The sequence below is a fragment of the Lipotes vexillifer genome, unplaced genomic scaffold (genome assembly GCF_000442215.2).
Source record: "Lipotes vexillifer unplaced genomic scaffold, Lipotes_vexillifer_v1.1 scaffold311, whole genome shotgun sequence".
Lineage (NCBI taxonomy): Eukaryota > Metazoa > Chordata > Mammalia > Artiodactyla > Lipotidae > Lipotes > Lipotes vexillifer.
The window spans coordinates 1,931,646-1,940,599 of record NW_006791012.1 but is presented as its reverse complement, the minus strand read 5'-3'; positions in this window follow the sequence as shown (position 1 = coordinate 1,940,599).

Here is an 8,954-nt window from a genome sequence, read left to right as displayed (position 1 = left end):
TTGTATATTCTCATCTGCATTCAGCTTCCTACTCTGGGTTTTGTACTTGAGCGTTTTTTCTTTATAAACGCCTTATTACCACTCTGAAGTCTCTGGCTGTACCACTTGAACATAATTATAATATTCCGCACATATGGAAAAAGGTAAATTTTGTGTTTGTGCTTTGCTAACTGTAGATGTTTATTACTCTACAAGTTATCTATTTTTATAACCACCTGTGGTCCACCATTTATTTTAATTCATCTTTCTTACTAATTATGGTAATAGGGAAGAGAGAGACATCTAGAAAAGAAGCTTAATTTATACTTTTTCAGCCAATCTGTGAATGTAAAAACTACACTGTTGCCTTGCCATAATCCAACCTACTATAATGTGAAACAAATATCTGCCTTGAAATCCATCATAGCAGGTGGAACTGAGCTAAACTTCTTCTGGTTTTTCATTTAACTCAGCTAGAACATGGCCCCATGGCATTGGCCCAAGGAGCAGTGAGGTACCACTGTACAAAAGAATCTTCAGTTTTTCCACTAGTGCTAATCTAAGAGACTTTTACCTACACATGTACTATATTTGTTTACAGATTATAGGTCGATATGATTTAAAAGTTTGATTTAATAAACATTTAATCCCCCAAACCTATGCTACTGATCCTATTTTTTAATCAGCTTATTTAACAATTTTATTTGTCTAGGTAAGCTTTTTTTTTTTTTTTCCTCCCTGAACTGGGTTGCATTGACAACAATAAAAAGGCAATTAAAAAAAAAAGTGAATGGGTCTTTCCCCCGTTTTCTTCATTTTCATGTACCCCTGGACTCTAGTAAATGAATTAGTAAATGGATATTTCTTTTCTTTTTCTAAGAGGAATATATGTGGGCACAGATTAAAATGTGTTCTAACAGAAAATCAATCCCACTAATGTCTTCTGACTTAGTATTGGAAGAATAAAAGAACTATAAACAAAGAAATCCCCAATGAGTTATTTACATCTTCTAAAAAAAACAAGCAGAAAATACTTTTAAAGTTGCTGAAATTAACTTGTTACCCTCAACCCAAAGAAAACCTGTTTGGTTAGGTCACCAAACCTGAACAGAAAATATATCCACACAACTGCATTACAGCAGCCAATATGGCTGCCAGGGCCAGGCTGAAGTACAAAGTCAACACTGAATAAATAATATCAAAACCATGACAACTACTAACAATGGTCTATTCCTACCTAACTCTCAAAGCCAAGGTGACTTCACCAAAGGATAATCTTATGACCTGCATTTTTTGTACAGTTTCAGAAATAGGTATGTCCTAAAACGCCTAAAAACTCTGACTAGAGAATGACATCATAGGAATGTGCTCTATATATATATATATATATATATATATATATATATATATATATATATATATATATACTCCCACCAGGAGTGCATGAGGCTGTCTCTTCCCCTCCCCGTCACTCACCTGGGAGCTTCTTAGTTTCTTAAAAATCAATAAGCAGAATCTTCAACTAAGGGCTGGGTTAACTTGAGGGAATTTCCTAGCTACCAAAAAGCAGAGGGACAGAAAAAGGATTACTAATGTGTTCTTTAAAGGGAAGGGCTGATATTTCAAAATTGTAAAGCAAAAATTCAAGGGCTAGGGCCTCCCTGGTGGCGCAGTGGTTGGGAGTCCGCCTGCCGATGCAGGGGATACGGGTTCGTGCCCCGGTCCGGGAGGACCCCACATGCCGCGGAGCCATGGCCGCTGAGCTTGCGCGTCCGGCAAGGGGAGGGGCCACGACAGTGAGAGGCCCATGTATTGCCAAAAAAAAAAAAAAAATTCAAGGGCTATAATTAGGTTCCAAATTGGGAGAAATGGTTCAAAGAGAACAGAGATCTGATTATGTGCCAAACAAGGGAAACAAAGGGACTTTCCAATTAAATGTCCAAGATAAATCTCTAGGAGAGGGAGAACCACGAGATCCCAAATTGCCAACAGGACAGAAAATACATGAGCCAGGGAGAAAGACTCTCTAGGATTGGTTAAGATATGTGAGGTGGGACAACCTGGGAGCCCAGTTGCACCAGACAGAATGACTCTGCACAAAGCAGCATTCTTGTGCACCTAGTCCTGCTTTCTGGAAGCTTGAACTGGAAGGCCAACTTCAGATGTAGAAAGACATTCAGCCATCAAACTGTGCAAAGGAGAGTGGGTTTACAAGTAAAAGGCACAATTGGCAAGGCTTATAGGGCAAATCTACAGATGTGGCACTGACGTAACTGGTTGTTTCAATTAACAGGAGAACAAAGCCAAACTGGGTTATATCCACATTTTATAGCCTTACAACAAGTCCAAGTTAATAATCAGTTTCCAGTCCATCTGTACCAGCCTAACTTTCTAAGGTGATGGAAGGATTAAGTCAGTTTCATATCACAGTTTTAAGAATCATGAGAGTGTGGCTCTTTGTAAGGCTGGCCCACCATGGACTGGATGAGGCTGGGAGAATATGCAAAAGCAAATTCTGGCAACTAAAGTGGAATCTTCCCTCCCAGAAAATCTGCTCTCAAGAAGAATGCTTTGATTTGAATGCTAGAATAACAGCTTTAGCATCTCAGGGAAGTGTCCCAAATTAGGGCCCTCTCCTAAACTAAGAATGTATTAATTTGAATGGGATCAAAGATCAAGGAGCTCTTTTCTAAAATTTGAATTTAAAGGCCCAGAACTTAAATTTGCAGGGCTCTTGACTATCAGAAGATGCTAGCATAATTAATTCTCTCTGTAGAGTATTTGTATTGATTTCTGTACCCAGTGAAGTAGAGAAAGCAGATGGTAAAACACCCACTATGGGGGCTTCCCTGGTGGCACAGTGGTTAAGAATCTGCCTGCCAATGCAGGGGACACGGGTTCAAGCCCTGGCCCGGGGAAGATCCCACATGCCGTAGAGCAACTAGGCCCATGCGCCACAACTACGGAGCCTGTGCTCTAGAGCCCCCAAGCCACAACTACTGAGGCCTGTGCGCCTAGAGCCCGTGCTCTGCAACAAGAGAAGCCACCCAATGAGAAGCCCACGCACCGCAACGAACGGTAGCCCCCGCTCACCACAGCTAGAGAAAAGCCTGCATGCAGCAACAAACACCCAACGCAACCAAAAATAAAAATAATAAATACATTAATTAAAAAGCAAAACAAAACAAAACACCCACTATGGTGGATCAGTCAACTGATCATAGACAGGACATGGTCAAGGTCACTTAGAATACACGGGTGGTGACAAGCTAGAGCTGTCTTGTCCTGATGATTACTAGTGCGGGGCTTTTTTTTTCTTCTATCCATAGATAAGCAAACCTCAAATGCCTTGCTCAGAGAATTTGACCTTCTGGATAATTCAAATCTTCATTTAAACTCCCAAGTCATATGCTTTTACTCCTTATCGTTGAGAATCTTTTCTAAAGTGTCAGTTTCTAATGTATCTGTTTTCTAGTTTTAGATGTCAAGTCCAAAGAATGTTCTAGAAACGTTAATGATCAAGCTCCTGAGTTGTGATTGTAGATGACGTAGATAACTGAGGTGAAAAAAAGTGATGGAACCCAGTAGTGTAGATTCTAAGATTCTTAGGTTCTGTGCTCCATGAGAAAAGGGCTAGATTTGTTTTACTCACTCTTTTATCTGGGTGCCTGCTAGTTCAGCATGAAGCAAGCACTCAGTGAATGTTGGTTGAATGAAAAAATGAATACTGTATGCACGATCTTCAGTGTGTTTTCTTGTTATCGAGGTCTTTCTCCAGAAAGTCAAAACAAGGTAAAATAAAGGAAAGAAGAAAGAGAGGAAGGAAGGAAGGAAGGAAGAGAAAGGAGGCAAAGGGGAGGGGAATGAGGGAGGAAAAAAGGAGGGAAGGAACGAGAATGGAAAGAAGAAAGAAGGAAGGAAGGAAAAGGTAAGAAGGAAGAGGAAAGCAAGGAAGGCTGTTAAAAAAATTCTGGGGTTTCAAGTATTGGTTTGACTTGAAAGAGGCTCTAGTATATTGAATCGATATTTGTATTCATTGAGGTCTAAAACTGTATTAGTTAACTTTCTTGTCCCTGTTTCTATCTCCATCTCCTTCGAAAACAGTATGAGAGTTTCCTATTTTGCGCCTACTGGTGCAAACCCTCAGGCCTTGGTGGCGCACGAGTCACGTGACTCCCGAAGCCACTGGAATCTTCTGGAAGGAGACTCACCAATCTCCCTGTGGGCTCTGCGGGAATTAATGGCTGTGGATAGACCTCCAGGATGAGTTCTTTCTTTGTGCTGTCTTTCCTGCGCATCTAAGTGGTTTCTGACTAGTTTGGCATGTTGCTAGTTAAAATTCATTCTTTTAAAGCCGAGTATCTACTTAGCTCCTCTCCTCTGAACTTTCGTCATTCATTATTAACAATGAAAGCCAAAGTGCATGAAACAAGTTCAGCCCTATCTGTTTCTGGCATGAAAGTGATGTCTTGGCATATTAGTGGGACACGGCTCTATCTCACATAAAATGATGCCTGCGCCCACAACAAAGGCGCCGTCTCTCAGCGCCTAATAGGATCACCTACTTCAAATGTGAAACTTCCTTCTTTGAAATATTTGTTGAGATTTCATAAACCTATGAAGATTCTCAAACTCAAACAAAACCTTCTAGGCTTCGGCGCAAGTCCCGACTCTAAAGAGCTTTCTGTTCTATAAGCCGGTTATTGGATCTGGGTCCGGAGCCTGGGCAGACGGGGGAAGTGGGGGGCATCAGGGGACGAAGAGCTGGCTTTCCATTTTCTCTTTTTGATACAAAAATAAAAGTCATCTGGTTTTGACTGAGGAAAATGAATCATATTAAGCATTTTAAAAGCACTATTCTTTTTGCGAGACCTAATTTCAGACCGATTAACACTTTAATATGAAACAGAAGCACATCATTTCATTAGGAGGCAAAATAAGACCTCTCAGCTACCATATGTTGTCTCTCCTTTTGAAAAAAAAAAATCTTTTGAAACATTTGATTGTAGATTGAGCTGTAAGAGGGAAGGTAAATTTGGAGCCCTCACCACCCCAGGTGAGCAGATTCTCCATTGAAGGGCCACGTGATCATAGCTTGCTTTTGGGGCAATGCTCATATTCATTCTAGTCAGTGATAGAGGACCTGGCCGTTGCCCTAGAAAGCTGATGGGGAAATATTCTTTTATGAATATAGAAATCAAAAGGATCTTTCAGTATGTTCTTCTTAAGAGTGTCTATGCTGACACAAAGAGCAAAGAGACACTTTGTACCACTGATCTCACAGATTACTTATTTATTAAATAGATGAAACAAAATTATAGCTGTCCCTTTTCAATATTTAAATTTTTTTAATGATAATGCCTTTAAAATGCACAGAACATGAATGCAGGAGCTGGTGTGATAGGAGAAAGCCTTATTGCACATAATTAACAGACACATAATGTCTGGTAACTAGTAATTTCCTTCTAGCTGAGTAAGGAAATAATTTAATCATGTTGATCAAATGAATCCCAGGAGCCCAGTGTAACATTATGCCTAAAAAAAAAAAAAAAAAAGAAAAAAAGAAAAAAAATCTACATTAACTGATAAAAGACCACTTGGTTAAAAAAAACAAAACAAAACACATGGTTTCCAACCTTGTTTAGGTATCCTTAATAGTATTTAAAATGCAAGCCTGATTTTAGTAATTGGCTTAATCTGACATTTCAGGTCAGATTAAGCCAATTTTCAGCCCTGGCAAAGGCTACAGATATTGGTAGGGTACACTTTTCTAGAACTGACAGAAACATAAGTGTGGCAAGATGTAGATTTCCTTCACCAATGAAGACGATTCCCTCACCCTTGCTTAGAGGACTGTGTAGGAGCTACAGGACAGGGTGTGTGGCTGGGGAGTGGTTAGACCACACATCCATTTTCTTTTTTTTTTTAAAGAATCTGTTTCCTAGAATAGCAACCTATATTCAACAACGGAGTATAAACCCCCATTGCTCTTCTGTAAATTTCAGCTTAATATTGGAAACAGTCCAAGAAGAGGTTTTTACTCCAAATCATCCCCCCAAACAAATTTCTCTTCAGTAGTATATATATACTAGTCTTCATAGACTGGTGTTGCCTTTTGAAATCCTTTGTGGTCATCCCCATTGTTCTCCTGAACTACTTAGCCAAGGCAGCGAGCCACTTTCCTGCTAACTGAAGTCAGCTCTTCATAATGAGGTGATATAATTTAACACTTACCGTAATACATTTTATCCATCTATTGTTTGCTAAATAATTCCTGCAATAACGCTTTTATCCTTTCCATAATTCTTCAGGGCAATGCTGGAGGAATAATATTTTTACTGCAGTGATTGATGACAGGTCCTGGTGCTATATAGCCACCATGAACGGAGGTTATTGATAAGCATCAGGGAGACTGAAGGGAGTAGAGGAGTCAGGGAAGCGTCCAGAGGTCTGTGCTGCGTGGAAAGAATGTCAGGGATCAGAGGGTTAACACCATTTTATGAGGTTGTAAAAATCTACCCCAAGATTCTTGTGTTAGCAATATTCTTTGTGTAAGATGTATGTTATTAAAACAAGTAGCAGCATCTGAATTAAAGTGACAGTATGATGGATGACGACTGAAGGGGAATCGGAGCTGTTTGCAGCATTTTGGGCTAGATGTGGGAATTCTGCCTCAGAGGCAAGGAGCTTGGCAGACACATTGATTCCAGGCTGACGCATGTTCATAAATATGCCCCCAGAGAGGTGTGGCTTAGCAGAATTTACAAAATTATGTTCATGAATTATTTAACATTTATTTATGGATGCTATATTTAAACAGTATTTGCCAAGGCGAATGGACCATAGCTTACAGAGTGATCTTTAGAAATGCAAATTCTGCACAAGGCCGAGGTGTCAGGTGGCTTTTGCGCAGTGATGCTCAGCCTATCAGAACTATATTAGAGGAGAGGAGTCCACTGAAAATGGAGCTGCCCTCCTGAGACTCGAGTGGTTTCCTTGAGCTAGCTGAGGTCCAGAAAGATCTTGGGCAAGAGACGAGGTCGAGGAGGACTTTTCCTCTTTGGGAATGCAGTCACATCAATGGACACGATTGAGTTCGTTCAACTTTTAACACAGTAATGAGTTTTTCTGTCCACAGCAATGCTTTTAAGAATGGAGAATGCCACACCACTAGTTTGAGATTGAAAAGAAGGAAAAGAATTAGAAATTGCTGTAACCTAGACACCTCTCTAATCCTGTTTAGGGCCACAGTCAAACATATGAAGTGAAAGCTATGGCTCGTGAATTTATAATTCCAGCCTTCTATAATTTGGGATGGAGGACATGGCAGAGATCCTATGCTCACCAGCCATCCTGTTTGTCGCCACAATTCCATTTTCCATCCCCTTTGATCTTACGTAGACCCTCATAGCTAGTTCTTGCCAAAGAAATGGAAATGGAAGTGTCACATCTGTAGTCAAGACCTTACAGGTTTTCTGTTGTCTCTCCTGTCATGGTAAATGAAGAGACCATATATTTCAGAAAGTTCTGCTGTAAGATAGTAGAGTCTCCAGTAGCCCATCCCTACTAGTCTGTTTGGGGCCGAGCTCCATCAGCCTGCTTGGGATGGTAGCATGATTGAGAAATTGCGGTTGGGTTAGGTTAAGCCATCGAGTTATGGGGGTTGATTGTTACTGCAGTGTAACAAAGACAATCTTGACTAATGTGCTAAGTTGGTGCTACTCGGTAAGCCACCGTAATTGATGAAATAAGATGCTTGTGTCAGAATATAAATCAGAATGCTACTTACTTCTAGAAAGTCTTACCATGAAAAAAGGTCACCTAAACCAAACAGCATGCTTGGTGACATAGTTGATTTGTTTTCTGACCCAAGTTCTTTAACTAACCACACCTGTTAATGAATAGTTCACAGACATACTCTGAGAAGCAATGGACAATGGTACATATCCTCAAGTAGTTCCATTTCGTATTTTATTGTTTTACTTGGATGATTGACATGTTTTAATGCTACTTTTGCCTCTCGTTAGGCCCAAGCCTTTCCATGAAGGCTGAGGGAGACTCACAGAGGGAAAGAAAAGCGCGGTCTGAAATGGACAAGATCATTTTTTTCGGGAGACTGCCTTCATGATTTTGCCTTCCTGTGGGTTTGAAACCCACATCTTACCCAAAAAGAAACAGAGCTAGTCTTTTTCATTCCCATTCCTCCTCTAGAATCAAAGATATTTTCCTCCTCTAGCAAAATCACTGTAAATGTAATAATAACCTGATCAGTGGCAATGTCAGAGTATCCCGGGCTACACAAAGCCAGGGAGCTAGCAATACAAACAAAAGATAAAGCAAAGAATCTGATTTTTTTAGTTCCAGAAAAGACTCAGTGACGATCAAGAGAGGCAAGTCAAGGGGACTGAGTTCCACTTTCCAAAGAGGGGAAAGAGAAAAACACTCTAAATATATGTGTATAGACAAAAGACTCTGCACAAGTTCAAATTCATCAGCCAATTCGAAGGCTAGAAATTAAACACATAACTTACTGTCATGTGCTTTAAATACCATTTAAGAGATCGAATGTTTTTCCCTTTTTAGTTGATGATGTTGGTGTTGTAATGGTAGAACTACAACTTCAGTATTACTGGTACCTGCTTTTGCCACTTTTAAGCAAGCATAAGAGCTAAGGTTGTGAACAACAATTTGATTTTACATGGTCTATATGTAGGTTTTGAACTGATGTCTTCTTTTTAGTTTTTGTCTGATTATAAATTCCCTAGGATTGGTATATGAGTAAGCACGTGCATACATGTGTGTGCACACACATACACACACACACACACACACACACAAACACACCCCTCTAACTCAATACTTAGAGTAGTTCTCGTGCATGCTAAGAATTTAACAAATTATTGGTGAATGAGTGAATAAATCTGTGAATCTGTTTGTATTCCCTGAAAAGTAACTACAAAAAGCACTAACAAAAC